The sequence below is a fragment of the Hemiscyllium ocellatum genome, chromosome 43, assembly GCF_020745735.1.
Source record: "Hemiscyllium ocellatum isolate sHemOce1 chromosome 43, sHemOce1.pat.X.cur, whole genome shotgun sequence".
NCBI classification, from domain to species: domain Eukaryota; kingdom Metazoa; phylum Chordata; class Chondrichthyes; order Orectolobiformes; family Hemiscylliidae; genus Hemiscyllium; species Hemiscyllium ocellatum.
Genome location: NC_083443.1, coordinates 26,932,595 through 26,955,675, shown reverse-complemented (window position 1 = coordinate 26,955,675; position 23,081 = coordinate 26,932,595). Strand labels below are relative to the sequence as shown.

At 44.5% G+C, this 23,081-nt stretch overlaps 1 long non-coding RNA gene and 1 pseudogene across 1 annotated transcript in view; one reads left to right on the top strand and one right to left on the bottom strand.

Moving 5' to 3' along the window:
* The window catches only part of LOC132835036 (uncharacterized), a 428,224-nt gene that overhangs the window by 208,489 nt on the left and 196,654 nt on the right, over positions 1 to 23,081 (bottom strand). The gene's annotated exons all lie outside the window — the stretch shown is intronic.
* LOC132835120 (U6atac minor spliceosomal RNA) lies at positions 17,702 to 17,819 on the top strand (annotated as a pseudogene).

Sequence of the window (23,081 nt, the reverse complement as noted above, 5' to 3'; positions counted from 1 at the left end):
GCCAACACCTCGTTAAGAGCCTCATCTCATTAAGACTCAGTCATGGTTATTTGCCCATAAGCCAAATAGGTCCTTAGACCTGGTCAAGGAAAGGAGTGGTGGCAGCGACCCACACAAACAGCACGCCCTCTGCTCTTACTGTTGCATGATGGTCAACAGGGGTGGAGCAGAGGTGACATCCATGTCAAGCGACTGATTCCAACCCCTGGGTTAGCATTCTCGTCTTACTCAATGTTGTGCCAGGTGTCAGACGCTCAGAAACGTACACCTCGCCAACAATCAACAAAACTGGAAATGAAAAACCAGTTGTCAACCTTCGCAAAGATGTTCCACAGGATTCGAATCAGCTTCCCCTTAATGGCTCTGCTGCAGCATCAGCACCAACCCCCTCGGCTTTACTCTGGGACTGTTTCACCCAGGCTGAGGGGGGGTGGCCTTATAGAGGTTTATTAAATCATGAGAGGCATAAATAGGGCAAATAAGACAAGGTCTTTTCCCTGAGCTAGGGGAGTCCAAAACTAGAGAGGTTTATTGTGAGGGGAGGGGGGTGGGGGAAGGTATAAAAGAGACCTAAGGGGCAATCATTTCACACAGAGGGTGGTACGTGTATGGAATGAGCTGCTAGAGGAAGTGGAGGAGGCTGGTACAATTACAACATTCAAAATGCATCTGGATGGGTATATGAGTAGGAAGGGTTTAATGTGATTTGGGCCAAATGGGACTAGATTAATTTAGGATATCTGATCAGCACTGACAGGTTGAACAGAAGGGTCTATTTCCGTGCTGTACATCTCTCTGACTCTATAACCTGAAGAAACAAAAATAGTGTGCTCTGAGTGCACTGTCACAGCTGGAAGATGCTAAATGCACTGTACTGAAGAGGAGCTTTCAGTACTATTGATTGAACCACATGGTGTAAGATTTCAACACTGCCCTTTAACACATAATTCAGAATTATTTCCAAGTTAGGCAAATTGTATTTTCCCACATTTTATAATGAAATGCATATACTTTGGATTCAGCAGGAATTAATCTTCATTAATTCCTTTCTCAAAATGAATGACTCAAAATTGAGACATTGATTTTTCCAGCTGAAAATGTGTTGCTGGTTAAAGCACAGCAGGTCAGGCAGCATCCAAGGAACAGGAAATTCGACGTTTCGGGCCTGAGCCCTTCATCAGGAATTGGATTTTTCCAGTCAAGGCATTCTGTAGGTAAACAGACTTGAGACAGAAATGGAGGAAAAGGCAGGAGATTGGTACGAGACAGCAGAGCTAGTGCAAGCATGATGGGTCAAATGGTCTCATTCTGCATTTCTGTATTGTTTTCAAATCTCCCTTTGCTCTGGTCAAAAATAGCGACCTGATAATGCAGCTGGAACAGCCCCAGGGTTTAAACCATGGCTCAATCTTATAACTGCTCACCTCAACATTACTTATAATAAATATTTAAAGGAAATATACACAGATATTTAGAAGCCTGGCCATTTGAATGCCTCAAGAGAGAAGGTTTATTATTAGATGATTACTCATACAACTACTAAATGATGAGATGGGATGTTCGTATTTCCAGCCAAACATGTCATTAGCCATCTCGGTTTGAACAATTAGAACTGATGAAGTGTTTGAAAAGGTTGACCCATTTTCTAACCTGCCCCCATTCTCCACAATATTCATTAATCAGAACAATGAAACTATTAAAGATCAGGTCTTGGGTTATCGCACAATTACCAAGTAAGAACTTCACAGAAGAGAAAAAAGACAAATCTCAAGTAACCCAAAGACATCAAAAACAAAAGAGCATTTTTCACATCTAAAAAGTTTACACAACTAAACTACATGATCTTTCATTTGTGGTAAATTGATGAGCTAAAAATAGTTGAAGAGTGCATGCATTTTGTCAACAATGTGTGTCAGATGTGCCACCAATCCTTTCACCCAGCTGCACTATGATGTACAGTGATTAAAACAGCAAACCAAACTCATTTCTTCTCCATTCTCTCTTGGTTGGCCTCAATAAAGTTATTGAATTCAATTTTGACAATTTGAAGATTTGAAGTCCCAACCCAGGTTACAGAGTCATAGAGATGTACAGCATGGAAACAGACCCTTCAGTCCAACCCGTCCATGCCGACGAGATATCCCAACCCAATCTAGTCCCACCTGCCAGCACCCGGCCCATATCCCTCCAAACCCTTCCTATTCATATTCCCATCCAAATGCCTCTTTAAATGTTGCAATTGTACCAGCCTCCACCATGCCCTCTGGCAGCTCAATCCATACTCGTACCATCCTCTGCATGAAAAAATTGCCCCTTAGGTCTCTTTTATATCTTTCCCCTCTCACCCTAAACCTATGCCCTCTAGTTCGGGACTTCCCCCACCCCAGGGAAAAGACACTGTCTATTTATCCTATCCATGCGCCTCAATTTTGTAAACCTCTATAAGGTCACGCCTCAGCCTCCGACACTCCAGGGAAAACAGCCCCAGCCTGTTCAGCCTCTCCCCATAGCACAAATCCTCCAACCCTGGCAACATCCTTGTAAATCTTGTCTGAACCCTTTCAAGTCTCATAATATCTTTCCGATAGGAAGGAGACCAGAATTGCACACAATATTCCAACAGTGGCCTAACTAATGTCCTGTACAGCCACAACATGACCTCCTCACTCCTGTACTCAGTGCTCTGACCAATAAAGGAAAGCATACCAAACGCCTTCTTCACCATCCTACCTATCTGTGACACCACTTACAAAGAGCTATGAACCTGCACTCCAAGGTCTCTTTGTTCAGCAACAAAGGACCTTGCCATTAAGTGTATAAATCCTGCTAAGATTTGCTTTCCCAAATGCAGCACCTCGCATTTATCTGAATTAAACTCCATCTGCCACCTCTCAGCCCATTGGCCCATCTGGTCCAGATCCTGTTGTAATCTGAGGTATCCCTCGTCGCTATTCACAACACCTCCAATTTTGGTGTCATCTGCAAACTTACTAACTGTACCTCTTATGCTCGCATCCAAATCATTTAAGTCGATGACAAAAAGTATTGGACCCAGCACCGATCCTTGTGGCACTCCACTGGTCACAGGCTTCCAGTCGGAAAAACAACCCTTCACCACCACCCTCTGTCTTCTACCTTTGAGCCAGTTCTGTATCCACATGGCTAGTTCTTTGTGTTTTCCGTGAGATCTAACCTTACTAATCAGTCTCTCGTGGGGAAGCTTGTTGAATGCCTTACTGAAGTCCATACAGATCATGTCTTCCACTCTGCCCTCATCAAGCCTCTTTGTTACTTCTTCAAAAAGCTCAATCACTCAAGTTTGTGAGACGTGATTTCCCACACACAAAGCCATGTTGACTATCCCTAATCAGTCCTTGCCTTTCCAAATACATGTACATCCAGGTTCCCAGCATAGTGTTTATTCACTAGTCTACTGTATCATGTATTGAAAGCAGATCCTCTATTTTGGAATTCTTCAGCACACTGATTGTACCAATCCCATTGGTAAGTTCCATTAAGTGAATAAACCCAGAGCAATATACATAGTCAGGATAATACTGAGACAAACCCCTGTTAGGTCGCTGTTCTCTTTGAGTTTTATCTTCAGCAGATTTTTGATAACCAACTCAATAAATGATCATTGTCAATAAGAAGCTCCCAACTCACTTTTATATTTTAACTGTGCAAAAGATAGAAAAGTGAGCAGTCTAATTGATGGATTTGTCAAAGAATGGCTTAATGAAAAAAACTGCCAAACTCCAATTTTTCAGTTTAACAAGGTATCTTATCAGGGCATATAGAACATTAGTGGACAGAGAATTGTGTCATTGAGTGAGTTGATAGGCTGAGATTGGGAGGACATTACTCAGCCTGGACTGAGAGCAGCAGCAGAACAACAGGGCAAACAGTAGAGGATACATTTGCAACAAACCAAGATAGACTTTTACTTCAGCACTACTTATTCATCTGCCTTAAAAGTCCAGAGAGGGTCAACTGCTGGGAATTATTGTGAACTACAGCTTCAGTGATGTAAGAAAATGCAGGAGTCCAGTTGCACGTAGCAAGACTCCAATAACATCAATACAGGTGCACATGAACACGAGAGACAGATGAGCCATGCCCTTGAGATTGCAAGACGTGATTTGCTGCAGTAATGCAGAAGACAGCTCAGTGAAAGGAGACTTGGAAAACAATTAGCCAGTTTTGGCCTTTATATCATGATGAAGAACGTAGAGGCACCAAAAAGGACAGTCCGTGTCAGAAGCCAGGGTCTGCTCATTTTGATGAAGGTGATTTCAGCTTATAATGGGAAAGGATTAAATACAAAGGAGCAAAGAGTTTTCAATGGACAAAAGGGAAAAAGACACAAGGCAAGGTTGAAGAAATTAGGTGCTGAGGAAATAGTTTATTTTATTTCAATGCATTAAAAACATACATTCAATGAAAAACAGATATTTTCCTTTTTGATACTTTGTTCCTTTTTGTTCAATTTAAAATCTGGGAATTTGGTGACTAAGGGGTCATCAATTTAAGATGGAGATGAGGATCAATTTCTTCTCTCGGAGGATTATGAGTCTTTGGAACTCCTTGCTGTGGAGAGCTGTGGGGACAGATGCGTATATTTAAGGTTGAGATTGATCAAGAATCTATCAGGAATCAAGGCCTACGGGGATAGGTCAGGAAAGTGGATGTGAGGAATGTTGGATCAGCCACGATCCTACTGAAAGCAGGCTCAAGGGGCCAAGTGGCCTACTCCTGTTCCTATTTGTTAACCCAATAATATGTTTCCCAATTATTTACCTCAAGTTTACTGAACTACTAGAGCTCCAATCACTCAGTTCTGCAGTTTCTCAGACAAAAACCCAATGTCCTGTTCTCAGATCAGATTGCAGTTCAAGATACCACCACCACCACATACTGACACCGTTACCAGACCATGGCATGGTACGGCAGGCTCAAAGGGCCAAGTGTCCTTCTCATGACACTCACTCTTAAATTAAATCTTCTACTTAATATATGTTGCCCATTGTGGACTCTAAGCACCGAAGGCAGCCCATCCACTAAGGCTCCTTCATGTGAAACACCGCAGTCAAAACACTGGGTCAGCCCGTCTGTGTTCCACCAGAGACATGGACATACCTACAGCACCAGGTGGGCAGTGCCACAGCACCTGGTGAGCAGACCCAGAATAACTGGCAGCCAGACTCAGAGCACCTGGCAGGTAGGGATATAGCACCAGATGGACAGGCCCTTGGCACCAGATGGGCAGACTCTAATTTCCTTTTCATTTGCTCTTCGGGAGAGGACAATGATGCCACAACCAGCCTGAATTGTCAGAGCCCGTCAGTGCTGTCCTATTGGAACAGCCACAGAGATGCTAGAGTTAAACAGAACAGGGCAGCAAAGCTGTCAGCGTTTCTAGACCCCTCGGGAAACAAGTCAATTTTTATTTTTATTATTAAGGAAATGAGAACAATGTACGAAACCCAATGTTCTTTTGACACAGCCTTATCTTCAAATTATCCTATCCATCATCAGACTGACAGTTTCACCAACACATGAAAAATAAAGATGCAAGAATCCAGTCCCTGTAACATTAACAACCACTTGCTCCATTTTATATCGAATTTAGAGATCACTTTCGTGATCTTTTTCCACGTGAACCCATCTTCTGTATCATTTGCTGAATCAGACTCCAATGAAATACTCTAATTCTTTACAGATCAAGGAAATTCAGATGATAGAAATTAAGAATAAACACTTCTAGTGTGAGTGAGGTTACCCCTGGCTTTCTCAGGGTAAAGCTGGAATAAAAAGAGGAGTCTCTGGGTTGGATTCTGATAGCAGTGCCAGCAGGTTGGGATAGAACTATGTTGTACCTTCACTAAATATCCTTAAAATCCACAGTTAATAGGAGATGACTCAGGGACCAGTTGGCATGTGCTCTAAGCTGTGGGGTTGACATGGTGACGTGGTGACATGGAACACAGCATCCCATGAATCAGAAAGCCCCACAGTATGGGATCACTGAGATGTACACATGCATGGCCACTTGACAATCATAAGGGGAATGCATGGCACAAATTGCCAAAAAGGGGCCACTTAAAATGCTCCTACTCTTCGGATGCTGCCTGACCTGTTGTGTTTTGCCAGCACCACACTCTCGCCACTTAAAACGCGGCTAAATGAAAATCGTCCAGTCAGACACCAGTGAACCTACATAGGCATGAACAAGCCATTCAGCTCAGGTCAATTCGCTGGGATCATACCTCACTCAGGCTTGACATGGTGGCTCACAGAATGAATCAGAGAATGGAAGACGACCATTTGGCCAATCAGTGCACACTGACCCTCTGAGGAGCATCCCAACCAGACTGGCATCTGCCCTACCCTGCATTTCCCATGGCTAACCCATCTAGCCTACACATCCCTAGACACTATGGGCAATTTCCCATGGCCAATCCATCTAATCAGCACATCTTTCAACTGCGGGACTGACACAGACACGGGGAGAATGTACAAACTCCACACTCAGACAGTCACACCAGGGTGGAATCGAACCTGGGTCACTGGTGCTGTGAGGCAGCAGTGCTAGCCACTGAGACACTGTGCCACCCTCACACTGCTGCCTCACAGTGCCAAGGACCTGGGTTCAAGTCTGTCCTTGGGTAACCACGTGTGTGTGGAGTTTGTACATTCTCCCCATGTCTGCTCGAGTTTCCTCCGTGTGCTCTGGCTTCCTGCCATGGTCCACAGGTGTGCCATGGGAAATGCAAGGTTCAAGGTACTTGGTAGGGGTTTGGATCTGGATACAATGCTCTTTGAAGGGTTCATGTGGGCTGAATGGCCTGCTTCCTCATTGTGGGGATTCTATAGTTGCTCTGAAGCTTCTTTCCACCCTACTTCGTGAATCTTCCTTTCTCCATTCTGTCTAATGAGTTTCCTTCAACTACGTAGAGTGTGGAGATCAAACCCCTCCCTCCAAATCATCAATTATCAGTCTTACCAGCAATCTCCAAATCCATTGAAATAGATTGGAAACAAGTCAACCTCAATCCCAAGGGACCATTGAGGGTGACGATGGGTGAAGGGAGAAGAGTTGAGTCTTAGAGTCATAGAGAAGTACAGCATGGAAACAGACCCTTCGGTCCAACTTGTCCATGCTGACCAGATATCCTAATCTAATCTAGTCCCACCTGCCAGAACCCAGCCCATATCCCTCCAAACCCTTCCTATTCATATACCCAACCAGATGCCTTTTAAACATTGCAATTGTACCAACCTCCACCACTTCCTCTGGCTGCTCATTCCCTCTGAAAATGTTGCCTGAGGTCTCTTAAACCTTTCCCCTCTCATCCTAAATCTATGCCCTCTAGTTCTGGACTCCCTTCACCAAAGGGAAAAACATTTGTCTATTTATCTTATCCATGCGCCTCATGATTTTAAAAACCTCTTTAAGGTCACCGCTCAGCCTCCGATGCTCCAGGGAAAACAGCCCCAGCCTATTCAATCTCTCCCTAGAGCTCAAATCCTTCAACCCTGGCAACAGCCTTGTAAATCTTTTCTGATCCCTTTCACGTTTCACAACATCTTCCCGATAGGAAGGAGACCAGAATTGCGCACAATATTCCAAAAGTGACCTAATTAATGTCCTGTACAGCCGCAACATGACCTCCCAACTCCTGTACTCAATACTCTGACCAATAAAGGAAAGCATACCAAACGCCTTCTTCACTATCCTATCTACTTGCGACTCTACTTTCAAGGAACTATGAACCTGCACTCCAAGGTCTCTTTGTTCAGCAACACTCCATAGGACCTTACCATTAAGTGTATAAGTCCTGCTAAGATTTGCTTTCCCAAAATGCAGCACTTCACATTTATTGGCCCATCTCATCAAGATCCCGTTGTAATCGGAGATAACCTTCTTCGCTGTCCACTCCACCTCCAATTTTGGTGCTATCTGCAAACTTACTCACTGTAGCTCTTATGCTCACATCCAAATCATTTATATAAATGACGAAATGTAGTGGACCCAGCACCAATCCTTGTGGCATTCCACTGGTCTCAGGCCTCCAGTCTGAAAATCAACCCTCCACCACCACCCTCTGTCTTCTACCTTTGAGCCAGTTCTGTATCCAAATGGCTAGTTCTCCCTGTATTCCATGAGATCTAACCTTACTAATCAGTCTTCTATGGGGAATCTTGTTGAACGCCTTACTGAAGTCCATATAGAACACATCTACCACTCTGCCCTCATCAATCCTCTTTGTTACTTCATCAAAAAATCAAATTTGTGAGACATGATTTCCCACACACAAAGCCATGTTGACTATCCCTAATCAGTCCTTGCCTTTCCAAATAAATGTACATCCCGTCCCTCAGGATTCCCTCCAACTACCTGCCCACTACTAACGTCAGGCTCACGGGTCTACAGTTCCCTGGCTTGGCCTTACCACCTTTCTTAAATAGTGGCACCACATTAGCCAACCTCCAAGTCTTCCGGCACCTCACCTGTGACTATCGATGATACAAATATCTCACCAAAGAGGCCCAGCAATCACTTCCCTAGCTTCCCACAGAGTTCTAGGGTACACCTGATCAGGTCCTGGGGATTTATCCATTTTTATGCATTTGAAGACATCGAGTACTTCCTCCTCTGTAATACGGACATTTTGCAAGATGTCACCATCTATTTCCCTACATTCTAAATAAAAACCAACAGGTTTCCATTTCACATGCTGGTGCTGAAATGACCATGCAGGATTTAAAGACTGATTCTTATTGATGAGCACGTCTCAAACATAGAAAATTACACTTCCAGGGGCACAAAGCTACAAAAATAGCATGCAAGTCATACAGCAATAGTTGTAACCACAATGCATTGCTTTAATACAATGTTTTATAATGTTTCCTTTGAAACAACATAATCTCCTTTGTGCTATTCTGAGGGGCTCCCACAGCGACCCTTTTACTGGAGATGTAGTGATCGAGTTTTCCATTTGATCATTTGGTTTCATGTGGTGTCTCATCAGTGCAATTCTTTATTTTGTTAATGAGAATTTGGACACACAGTCCCAGAACGGGCAATCCAACAGGACGTCTCTTGAATGCTTTGTACATGACAACGAAACTGGTATAATTCTATTTCCTATTGTACAGTGATGTGCCACCTTTAAAACTTCAAAAATAACTCGCTGTAATGCAGTACACAACTATATCTCACTCACTTCAGGTCTCCAGCTATCAAAGCAATGATGCTTGTGTGGATAAAACTCAATATAGACAAATGCACTCACATGAATGGACACACGGTATACACAGTGTCTTTGAACAGTTTAGCATATTAAAAACATTATACAAATACAAAGCACAACTCACCTCGCATACATGAATGGGCAGAACGGGGGACTAATTAGATAATTTCTTCAAAGAGCCAAAACAGGCAAGAACCAACTGCCTTCCTGTTGTGCTGCAAGCTTCGATAATTAAACCTCGAAAGGGGACAAATCTCAGCAAGTTCCTTGCTTCTCCTCAATTCGCTGCTCTTGTGAAACCACTGACCTGAGGCTGGGGATTGGTCTCCTGGGCATATTCCTGAGTGAAGTGGCCGGGTTGGGATGATGGGTTGACCATTCTCTGTTTCCACCACAAGAGATTATTACCTCCTCCCTTCATTAGAGTGCAGGTCTCCGATAAAAACTCTCTTCTCATTTCATTCTGAAGAGGCGCACACATTCACAAGTACGCTGGTCAGGCAGCTCAGTTGGCTAGACAGCTAGTTTGCAAAACAGAGTGACGCCAATAGCACAAATTCAATTCCCCCACCAACTGAGGTCACTACGAAGGGCCCACCTTCTTAACCTCTCCTTTCACCCCCTGAGGCGTGGTGACCCTCAGGTTAAACCACCACCCGTCATCTCTCTCCACTTTCAAGGTTCTGAAATGCAATTATAGCATCTTGCTTCACAATATGAAGCTAGTTTCATCATTTCATTTCATTTCAATAGCTTTTATTCTTTCGATGACTTGCATCATATCGAGGGAAATCAATTTGATCTTTCTGATCAAGGTCTTATTGAAACCATACGGCTTCAGGATGAAACCAGTAGTTGGAACGCAAAAGGTATTCCACATAATTTGGAGGTGCACAACAAACCTATAAATTCTGTGTTACGATTGAGCCCTCCACTATCACCTGACGAAGGTGCGTCGCTCCGAAAGCTAGTGTGCTTCCAATTAAACCTGTTGGACTATAACCTGGCATTGGGTGATTTTCAACTTTGTACACCCCAGTCCAACACCGGCATCTCCAACTCATGACAAACAGGAGAGGCAGTCGAGAATTCAGACACAGAGGTAGCAAAGGATCAAGATGAATGTAAACAGGTTCAGTTAGCAACAGAGTGATCTACTTTTGGATAACAAATGGATAACATTTGCATCAAATGCCTGGGATATATTCTAATTCCCAGCTGATAAATTAGGTTAGCTCATCTACATCAAACTAACCCGGCAAATACTGTACATGCACCAAGAAATTACATCAACATCAATTAAAAACAAAGTCCATCTTTGCTACTGTTTATTAAACATAACTATCAGTTCCGTACCTCAGCAGTTAATTAAATGTTCTAATGAACTCTTATTTCTCATCATAAAAATGCTAAACATGGCCAAATAATTTATAAAATTTTATTAACTGCTCTTAAAGCTTTCAGACATTATTCGCTGTAACAAATTTGGATTTTAATTTGTCACAATTAATTAAAGTTCACCTTGTAGGTCATGTCAGTGGGTTCTAAGCAGGAACATGTTGTTGAGCAGACACTCTCTCTTCATACAACCTACAATCCTGTCAGGAAAATAACGATCAAACTGCCCCGACCTAATTACCTAAAGACAGCAACAATTCTTCAAAGGGTTGACCAGACATGCTGCTCTCAGCCTGGGATATACTTAATCCTACCAAGCCAGAAATCTGACTCCGCTTATAGCTTGAAGTCAGAACAGGAGGAGGCCACTCAGCCCTGAGAGTCTGACCCGTCACTCAATGAGATCACGGTGAACACTGTCAACTCGTTAATCAATGAATAATTTCAAACTCACTCCAAGTTAAACAAAATCCTCTGTCGCCAGGACACCTGTCTCCAAAAGAAGTAATGAGAAAGTTCAGCTGCTTCTAAGGGTTAACATCTTCCCATTCCCAAAATCATGAGAGGTATAGTTAAGGCGAATGGTAGATGTCTTTTTCCCAGAGGTTGGGGGATTTCAAAATTGGGGGGGCATATTGTTAAGTTGAGAGGAGAAAGATTTTAAAAAGGCATCATGGACATTTTTTTTTACACAGACAATGGTTTGTGTGTTGTATAAAATTCCAGAGGAAGTGGTGGGTGCAGGTACAGTTACAACTTTTACAGATGCACCATTGAGAGCAGACTGTCCGGGTGTAGAACGGCCTGGTACGGCAACTGCCCACAGGAAACTCCAGAAGGTGGTTTGCACAGCCCAGAGCATCAAGGAAGCCAACCTCCCATCCACAAACTCCATTTACACAGCTCACTGCTGTAGAAAGGCTGACAATATAATCAATGATGTGGAGGAGCCAGTGGTGGACTGGGGTGGACAAAGTTAAATATCACACAACACCAGGTTATTGTCCAACAGGTTTATTTGGAAGCACCAGCTTTCATAATGCCATTCCTTCATCAGGTGGTTCACTTGATGAAGGAGCAGCGCTCTGAAAGCTAGTGCTTCCATATAAACCTGTTGGACTATTACCTGGTGTTGAACAACATCATCAAAGACCTATGGCACCCTGGTGATAATCTCCTACAACCTCTCCCATCAGGCAGGAGATACAGGATCCTGAACACACACCAGCAGGTTCAGAGACAGCTTCTGCCTGGCCGTTATTAGACTATTGAATGGGCTCTCTAGCCTCAAATAATGTTGGTCTTGCCAACACTGATCTCTTTGCACTCCCTACGTAATGTTACTTGTACGCCTCTGCGTAAATCTTTTGCTCTGTACACCTTTGCTCACTGATCTGCCTGTACTACTCGTAAACAAAGTTTTTCACTGAATTTTGATATACGTTACAATAAATAAATCAATGTTTAAAAGACATTTGAACAAGTACATGAACAGGAAAGGTTTGAAGGGATATGGGTCAAGTGCAGGCAGGCAGGTGAGACTAGTTTAGTTTAGGATTATAAATGGCATGGATTGGATGGCCCAAAGGGTCTGTTTCTGTATGACTCTATGACACACAGAGCTGAAAATGTGTTGCTGAAAAAGCGCAGCAGGTCAGGCAGCATCCAAGGAACAGGAAATTTGATGTTTCGGGCATATTTCCTTCATCAGGGCTTATGCCCGAAACGTCGAATTTCCTGTTCCTTGGATGCTGCCTGACCTGCTGCGCTTTTCCAGCAACACATTTTCAGGTATGATCTCCAGCATCTGCAGACCTCACTTTCTCCTATATGACACACAGACCTGCCCTAGACAACGGGATTTAGATTGAAAGTGAGAGGACTCTGGGACCTGGATTAATTGACAATCAGCAAAGGATGGTGCAGGGAGGATTAAACAAATGGGAGGGGAAAGGTTTCCCAAAGAAATTTGCATCCAGAATTGACATTCCTGATGAAGAGCTCTGGCCCGAAACGTCGAATTTCCTGTTCCTTGGATGCTGCCTAACCTGCTGTGCTTTAACCAGCAACACATTTTCATCCAGAATTGACAGGCCTGCCCTTTCCGATGGGTGCGTTCCTGTCATTGCAAGATGCCTGGTGTAAGGAATTGGGTCAATAAGAGTTGGACACGCTCCTGGAAGCTTTGTTCCACAACCCCATCACCAGCTCTGTACCCCTGCTATTGCCTGCTTCATGTGTTTCGCCTCTATCCCACTTCAATCCGAACGTCAACAGATCACAATGTCCAATTACGGGATCCGTGACTCTCTTTCTCCCCAACATCTTCAAAAGGAAGAAATGAAATATGCTCAACTGGAGAAGTTTTAGGCTGTACCCTGGAGGTTCCTCATTCCTGGAGACTTCTGGAATTCTTGGATAGTCAAGAAGGAGGAAGAGTAAAACCCCCTCGGTGATGGAGGTGGAGTGGCATTCTCTCAGATTTCCAAGCTGTACACTCCTTTGGGATGAAGGACAGTTTGGGAGGTGACTGTGCGTCTTTCTTGCAGTGTCCATCAGATCAACAGCACTGCGAAAGAGGTACGTGGAGTGTTGCAAACCCTGTGACAAAGCTTCTACCACCCATAGAATCAAAAGTGATATCAGTTCTGAGGGCAAATGCACACTGATACAGATAGAGACGATGTCCATTTTTAATGTGCGAACGTAAAATAAAAGATTACAGTTAAATAGCTCTTTATTGATCCTTTCAGCAATGCTAAGTGTTTCACGTGCAGTCACTGATGTTACTCAGGCATGTAAGAGCTTAAAGCATTTACTTAAAATTAATGCTTCCAGGGGCTGAAATCACCGGTGCCTGAATAGGATGGGTGCATGGAATAGAATGTTCAAATCACTCTCACCCATAGACACAACTGCAGAAAATTCCCTCTCTTTTGTAATCTTTAATGAAGTCCAGCAGGCCTGCTGAGAACAATATTGCTCCCAAGGTAGAATCTAGATGCCACATCTGACGACAACATTCTCCAATAACATTCACGTTTTCCTCAAACTCACCATTTGAGGCAAATAATTCATAAAGCTGCATGGTCCCTGCTGTGGGGCGCTGCCTGTCTGGCTCATCAAAGATTCTCAAAGGAATGTTCTCAAAGATCCATCTCACCCTGGCAATGCTTTTCTATAATCTCTACCATCGGGGAGAAGGTATAGAAGCCTGAACACATGCACCAGCCGGTTTCAAAACAGTTTCTACCCTATTGTTGTTAGAATACTGAATGGACTCTCAAACTCTTAACACTCGCCTGTACCTGTGTTTTGGTTTTTGCTGCTGTTTACCTATTATTATTTACTATGACTGCTCCTTAACTCTGTGATCTGCCTGTATTCCTCGTGATGGACTTTAGGCTCAATCTACAAACTTATTTTCTTTTATGTGTAAGCCAAGTCCTGCATGCTCTTTAAATAAAGCAATAGGAAAAAAATATCTAATCTTACTGATACACTTTTAGTTTTATTCTAAGTGGATAAAGTATACAGAGCTCTGGGTCTAAACCTTTCTGTCCCTGACAACGTACTCAGTCAGTCAGTTCAGAAAGAACAAAAGACCTATATCTGTCCCTGACCCAGTCTTTTATACCATACAAAACATCATACCATCATTCAAGTGAAATCGTCTTCTAATTGGCTGTTGCTCTGATCCATTTCCTGCCTCCTCGCATTCCCAGATGTCCGATCCCACGTGACCCTCCTTTGTCTCTGAAAAGGAGCACCACGTGGCCTCCTTTCGGGCGCGAAACAGCAGACTCGCACACTTCCGGGGCGCGAAACGGCCAATCACGTGACCTCCCGACACACTTCCGGAACGAGAAACAGGGAGATCACGTGACCGCGCCCGCGTCTCGGAGCATCACGTGATCATCCTCTGTGCACGCATCAGAGGACCACGTGACCTCCGAACGTCGAGGACACGCCCACTTGAAAGTTTACCGGTAAGCTATATATATTCTTACACTCGCAAGACAAAGCTTTTCACTGTGCCTCGATATACATGAAAATATTCAATTTAATTCAATTCATCAAGGTCTCTGTGATCTTCTTTGTAGCGCAACACATTTTCCATAATCAGAATATTGCTCCTGGTGCAGCAGTTAAATGTCTGCTGGTTTACGGTGCCAAATATGTTATGGGCTGCATATTGGAGAAAGTGAGGACTGCAGATGCTGGAGATCGGAGTCGAAAAATGTGGTGCTGGAAAAGCACAGGGGTCAGACAGCATCCTGACCGGAATTCCTGATGAAGGGTTTATGCCCGAAACATTGACTCTCTTGCTCCTTGGATGCTGCCTGACCTTTTCCAGCACTATACAATGACGGGTTGCATACGTTGGGTACCGACCTTATGGGGCACAAAATCCAAACCCCATGGCACCCCAAACTGAACTTGACTTCCAAGCATGACAATGTTGATAATTAGATGAAAAGCAGACCATTCAATCTTGCCAAAATGGAATACCAATCACTATCCTTTACTCCCACTCGAGAAGGCAGTTAACATTTGAATCTTGCATCATGACCTCAACAACTGCAATGTGTTACATCATTCCAGCATCTGAATGTAAAGGGTGCCCTCTATGTAAAGGGTTACTTCCTCACATCTGTCCTGTGTTTATTCTCCCCACTCTGACCCACCACTTGCTGTTCATTACGGTCAGCCAGACATGACCTTTTTTTTGACTACGCCCACCACGAGATAAAAATGAACTTCCTTCTCAATACAGACGTTGTAAATTATTTCGAAGATTCGGATGATCTGTATGGACTCGATAGACCTGAATGGCCTGTTTCCACACTGAAGGGAGTCTATCACTTCACCAGGGAGTTTCTCTCATGGGAAGAGTGACAAAAGTTGGATGGAATGTAGGAACTGCGTAGACTAGAGATTTCGTAAAGAGATGCCATTTATCATCATTTCATACGACATTTCCAACTCTATCTTTGAAGCAGCAAATCAGGAGATTAACTCCCCTGGTAACAGCCCAGTAATTCAAACTGGGAAATTCCTTGGACACTAACATTTGCAGAGTGAAGGCTTTAAGTACCTTGGAAAGTCAATATTTAAAAATATCATTCAAACTAATCAGAAAGTGTTTGTCTACTTGATATTGTAATTATTCATTTATTGGATGGGGCCTGTTGCATATCCTAAATGTCCCGGAGAGAGTCGTGGTTGCCTTCTTAACCTGCCGCAGTCATTAATGCGTGGGACACACATGTTACCGTTAGGGAGGTAGCTCCAGGATTTGATCCAGTGTCTGTGAAGGAACAGTGATAAATATCCAAGTCAGGATGGTGAGTTATATAGAAACTGTACATTCTGGAGAGTCCAAAACTAAATAGCAGTAAATGTAGGGGAGATGGTGACGTGATGATATTGTCACTGGAATAGCATTCAAGAGCTCAAGCTAATGCCTCTGTTAATTGGAGTAGCTGAAGGCATGGAAAGCATGTCGGGTATGATCAGTGTTGATCACTGGGAGGACAGTCAAATCACAGAATCCCAACGATGTGAAAGCAGGATATCCAGCCTATCGAGTCCACACTGACCTCCCCCCCACCAAAGGGCATTCTAGCCAGACCTGATCCCTACCCCATCCCTGTATCGCTGCATTCCCATGGTGAACCCACCTGGCCTCCCTGGACATTTAGCACAGCCAATTCACCCTAACCTGAGAGAAAACCACAGCACCCAGAAGAAATCCATGCAGACACAGGGAGAATGTGCACACTACATACAGACAGACAGTCACCCAAACCTGGAATTGAGCCAGTGTCTTGGCGCGGTGAGACAGCAGTGCTAACCACTGAGCCACCATGCTACTAATTAGGCCCTGGATATTAGAGTATCATATTTTCATCAGGAGCTTGATCAGTTCTGACTGTATTTGCAATGGGAGAGACTGCACCAGTCCAAATTCCTGCTCTTTGCATCATGTGCACCCGCACTTACTCTTTTGAGCTATGACACAAGGGGAATCTGAAGGGTTAATAAAGGTATTATAAACAAAGCACAAAGGAAAGTCATATGAGCATTACACCTTTACCACCGTCAGGAAGTGTGATATCATTGCCCTTGACAGCGTCTAGTAATACCTGAACCTGTCAAAAAAATGTCTTAAACAGGCGGCTGTATATAGTGAAGCTGCAAGTCAAGACCACAGCAGAAATATTTGGGTAATTATCCTGTGCCACATGCCTGTGCAACATTCTACAGGAAATGACTGGGATTGATTTTATGCACTGCAACTATCTTTCACTATTTAGATGCACACTAGTGATGCCAAGGCTATGGGTCAACTGCTGGAAAACCGGATTAGAATAGTCAGGTGTTTGTCTTTCACTGGCACAACCTCAAAAGGTTCAAGGTTCTTCTTTCTGTGCTGTAGACCTCTCGGACTATGACTCTAATAAACTGCACGCTTGCTGGAGAAATAATGTTGCTTTTGCTGGTAGACTTGCTGTAGGTTTTGGTCTGAAGATTTGTTGCAGACAGTCGGCTGATCTTGATTAAATAGTCACTTTGTGCACTGTGCTGCTTGAGATGACACGGTCGTTTGCTGAGCCAAAAGACTCAGTTAACAACTAGCATCTGAGGAGCAGGAGAATCGACGTTTCGGGCAAAAGTCTTTCATCAAGAGCCCGGCCCTTTGCAGTACCACACTCTTGATTCTGATCTCCAGCATCTGCGATCCTCATTTTCTCCTCCATTAACAGCAAGATCTAGCGTAGCCACTGTTCAGAGTCCAATATTGTTGTACCCAGTGCTGCCAATTATCATTCCATTATGAAGAAACCACATCTGTGTAGCAGTTTGAATGCTCCTCTGATCAAATTGCTGGATGGGCAGGGGAGGGGGGGGGGGTGGAGAAGAAGGTGGGGGTGAGAAAACTGGGCACAGAAAACTAGGGGAGGTGGGACAATGGGAAGGAAGGAAGAATGGGAAAGGAGGGGGGTGAGAAAACTGGGGAGGGAGGAAGAGGAGCAAATAAGTTGTTACATGAGAAGACAGAAATTTAGCAATCCCCTTCATAAGGATGGATTGGTCCAAATGGCCTTACAACACACAGATAGTTAAGGCATTACTTAGTGGCACCTAACAATCTTTTCTGGGCACCCTCTTGCAATGCAGTGGTATCATCCCTACCCCTGGACTGGGAGAGCTGGGTTCAGGTCCCACCTGCTCCGGAGGTGTCTAATAACATCCCTGAACAGACCGAGTAGAAAAACAGGTGAAAAATAAAATGAACTCTTTTTTTTCTACCGTTTCGCCTACTTTGTTTCAAATCCATGGCAGCGTCACTTTTACAAAAGGTACCTGGTTTCTCAACGCAGATCAGTCTTCTTCCGGCTCTTGTGACATTTCAAGGTGGGGCTTTTTGGAAGCCCAACCACCTTTTAAAAAAAAACTAATGGAAGAACTCCACCAGTTTCTAAGTCAGGGGACTTATGCAGAAGTTGCAAAGTAGAGTCCATCAACCCAAGGTACTGACTATTAGTGAATGTCATGAGCCTGACTGATCACCCTTCACAATGGTGAGATTTCATAGAATCCCCAGTGTGAAAACAGGCCATTTGGCCCCACAAATCCACATTGATCCTCCAAAGAGTATCCCACCCATTCCACTAACCTATTACTCCTCCATTTCCCCCGACTAATGCACCTGACCTACACATTCCTGAACACGGTGGACAATTTAGCATGGCCAATTCACATAACCTGCACATCTTTCGACTGTGGGAGGAAACCAGAGCACCCGGAGGAAACCCACACAGACACTAGAAGAATGCGCAAACTCCATACAGTTATCTGAGTGTGGAATCAAACCCAGGTCCCTGTGCCATGAGGCAGTAGTACTAACCACTGAGCCAGCTTTCTGCCCGTGAATTTAAAATGCGTTAAGATACAAAACAAATCACTGACTCAAAACGTTCTTGCACTTATCAGGTCACTTTTAATTGTTCAAAATCTCAACAGTTTGACAGTGTTCCTCTGTACACAAATCATAGAATCATTGAATCCCTACAGTGAGGAAACAGGCCATTTGGCCCAACAAGTCCACACCGACCTTCTGACGTGTAACCCACCCAGACCCAGTGCCCTTCCCTACTACTCTACATTTTCCCTGACTAATGCACCTAACCTACACATCCCTAAACACTATGGGCAATTTAGCATGGCCAATGCACCTAACCTGTACATCCTTGGACTGTGGGGGGGAAACCGGAGCTCCTGGAGGAAATCCACACAGACACATGGAGAACGTGCAAACTCCTCACAGACAGTGCCCGAGACTGGAATCAAACCCGGGTCCCTGGCACTGTGAGGCAGCAGTACCAACCACTGAGCCACCGTGTGGTGACACTTACACAGACCCAGAATGATCCCTGGATCCGTCACCAGGTTTGGCAAACCAAGAGTTGCCTTTGGGAGAAAAATTTAAAAGGAACCTGAGGAGCAACCTGCTGCATGCAGAGGGTGGCTCGTGTGTGGAATGAACTGGCAGAGGAAGTGGTAGATGCAGGTATAGTTGCAACATTTAAAAGACATTTGGATAAGTTCATGAAGAGGAAAGGTTGGGAGGAATATAAGCCAAATTCAGACAAACGGGATGAGTTTAGTTTGGGAAACTTGGTCAGCAAGGAGAAGTTGGACTGAAGGGTCTGTGGCGTACAGCTTGGGCATTTCAAAATGAGTGTCAAAATCCATCTCGTTTGACATTCAGAATTCAGATATCCTCCTAGTTGTCAGGTCCACATCACCTCATTTCTTTAATTCACTTGTGTTCCTCTCAGTGTGACACCCATTCTGCCCAGGAGTGATAACAACGTGCATACATATGAATAAACTATACATTAAACTATGCAGATCTAGTTAGCCAAACATAAGCAATTGTTCAGCAGATGTTCAGGAGATAGATTTGTTTGAGCAGGGTATTTGAAGAGGTAGTTGAATAATTAATTCATCTCAGAAGAAGCTCTTTAGAAAACTGAAAAGGTGACTTAGTTTTGTAATCACAGCAACTGCCCTGATTTTAAGGCCATTGAAAAAGTCATCACTCGATGATCGGTGATTCCCATGGAGCACCATGACAACAGTCACTGAAGGAACAGGAGCCAGCAGCAAATGCCATCGGAATCATTGCTTTCTCTTCACTTCACACTGTCAACACAAAGCATTTGGCTGCACCCTTCAGCCCCGTTTGCATTTGTGTAGCACCTTTAACACAGCAGAAGACCCAAGACAATGCACAGGTAAGTTACCAAATGAAATATGACATCCTAAAGGGAAATATTTGAGCAGGTGCACAAAGGGGTGTGTGTGTGTGTGTGTGTGTGTGTGTGCGCGTGTGTGAGAAAGTGAGACACTGACTCCCTTGCACCTCCCCTTGTGCACATCCCCCACCCCCAACACACACACACACACACACACACACACACACACACACACACACGACACAGAGGGGGTTTAGAGAGGTGCTCCAGAAATTAACTGGATGCTAAGACATCAACTGTTAACAAATGGATGCCTGTATGCTGAATTGGGCAGGAAAAGATGGACATGTGGTTTACAAGGAGTTTATTACAAATCCATAAATTAGCACAAACATCATTGTTCCCTTCTGGATCCTTTTTCAGTACAGGAAGCAACTCCACACAGGGAAAACAACCCAGTTTTTTTATAATCAATTCACCACAGAAGAATGTCTCATTCCTCTGGTTCATTTGCCGATTCCCTTAATGCGAAGCCCTGTTACCAGCCCCCCTGCTGGGGGGAGGGAGGGAGCTGACCCGCGTCAAGAGTGGGACACTGGAAAAGCACAGCAGGTCAGACAGCATCCGAGATGCAGGAGAATCGAAGTTTTGGGCAAGAGCCCTCCATCAGGAATGGGAGCAGACTCGCCCCATTTACTCAGTCAGAACCTCCCCAGTTCAAACGCATTTTGTAGCCCTTGACTCTGAGTTATGTTGGAAACAACAAAAGGCAAAGTTGGTTGGCCACAAATGGGTATGATGCTGCAGAGTAGGTCTCTCAGACACAATAGTGGGTAATGGACAAACAAATGCATGGAGAGGGACAGATGGTGGGAATGGACAATGGCTGAACAGCAGAGGTGCTGTGTTAAAAGTGAGAGCACGATTAATACATTCATCAGAAAGCAATGATGTTACTTGGAAGAAAGTAAAAGAGCAGCATTTCTGGTGGAACTGAGTTACTAAATCAAAGATTTCCCTGTGACAAATGTGTGGCCCATAAAATCTAACTCGACCATGCACATGTTTCACCAAAACATTCCTCAGCAATCTCTCTCTCTCTCTAATAAAACATTTTTCAGCTGCTGAAGTAATCTCTCACCAAAAGGCCATGATGTTGGATCATAAAACAGCACATCGCAGGAGGGGGAGCATTTAATGTTTTCAAATGTTGCCAAATGACAAGACCGCAAGGGCGGCACGGTGGTTAGCACTGCTGCCTCACAGCGCTAGGAACCGGGGTTCGATTCCAGCCTTGGACGACTGTGTGTGTGGAGTTTGCACATTCTCCCAGTGTCTGCGTGGGTTTCCTCTGGGTGCTCCGGTTTCCTCCCATAGTCCAAAGACGTGCAGGTCAGGATGAATTGCAGGATTACAAGGGTGAGGTGGGTCTGGGTGGGATACCCTTGAGAGGGTCGGTGTGTAATCGATGGGCCAAATGGCCTGTTTCCACACTGTAGGGATCCTATGATAAACACACCTCTGCATTTTGAGGTGATTCTTGCAACTGTGCTGCACCTGTACCAGTGTTTAGAACATGGCTTCCCAGGTTGGGGGGGGTGGGGGGAGTTGTTCAGGACAGCATGATATGGCTCTTCGAATCCCAGGCCCTGGCTACTGGGCCGTGACGTGCCCCTTGCCCTTGGACCCTGCTCCACCAGCAGCTCACTACCACCTGGGCAAGGGTAATGAGGAATGCTGGCCTTACCTACAACACAGGAACAAATTTTTTTTTACACCATTCAAAAAATACTATTGATCCATCTCTCCTGTACCCAGGACCCACCCTCAAACAATCTCAAGTTTTCAGTCAGAACAGGAGTTTAAACTATCCGGGCTCACGATGGTATTGGCACATGCGCTTTCTCCATGCGGTGCACTTCGATTCTTGATCCAACTTGACATGAAACAACTCTGAACAAATCTACCACTGCAAAGCCATCTGACTGATTTAGAAATGGCTGACACACAGTGTACAGCACCAATGGAAAGCAAACTTGTGAACTGAGGATGGAAGATAGAGGCTGACACTAATACAACTATAAAAGTCCATCACTGGCTTCCCGATCTTGACCCTAAACAACACGGCTGCTGGCGCATAACGCTGTGACGGAGTGCGCATCACATACCACTCCTCGCAGCATTGAAATAAGGTCTTTGTCTTCCCAGCAGTGAATCATAAGCCTAGTGTATTTCTACAATCAATTACTGCTGGGGTGAAACAACGGTCAGCACCTTTAGTAACTTGGCAGAAAAGCACTGAGTTTTACATAAATGTTTAATTCAGGGCAGAGGCTAGGAATACTGCAGCAAATAGCTCACCTCCTGACTCCCCAAAGCCCGGTCACCATCTACAAGGCACAAGTCAGGTGTACAAAGTTAAAAATCACACAACACCAGGTTATAGTCCAACAGGTTTAATTGGAAGCACTACCTTTCGGAGTGACGCTCCATCAGGTGGAACCACCTGATGAAGGAGCGACGCTCCGAAAGCTAGTGCCTCCAATTAAACCTGTTGGACTATAACCTGGTGTTGTGAGATTTTTAACTTTGTACACCCCAGTCCAACACCAGCATCTCCAAATCAAGTCAGGAGTCTCATGGAATACTGTGATGGATGAGTGTAGTCCCAACAACACCTAACAAGCATGAAACTGTCCAGGATAAAGCAGCCCATTTGATAGGGACCAGATTAGATTACTTACAGCGTGGAAACAGGCCCTTCGGCCCAACAAGTCCACACCGACCCACCGAAGCGCAACCCACCCATTCCCCTATATTTATCCCTTTACCTAACATTACGGGCAATTTAGCATGGCCAATTCACCTAACCTGCACATCTTTGGACTGTGGGAGGAAACCAGAGCACCCGGAGGAAACCCACGCAGACACTGGGAGAACGTGCAAACTCCACACAGACAGTTGCCTGAGTCGGGAAATGAACCCGGGTCTCTGGCTCTGTGAGGCAGCAGTGCTAACCGCTGTGCCACCGTGCCGCCCACATCCACAAACATCCACTCCCTCCACCACTGACGCTCTGTAGCAGCAGTGTGTACTACTGACAGTGTGCACTGCGGAAATTCACCAAAGATCCACGGACAGCACACTCCAAACCCAT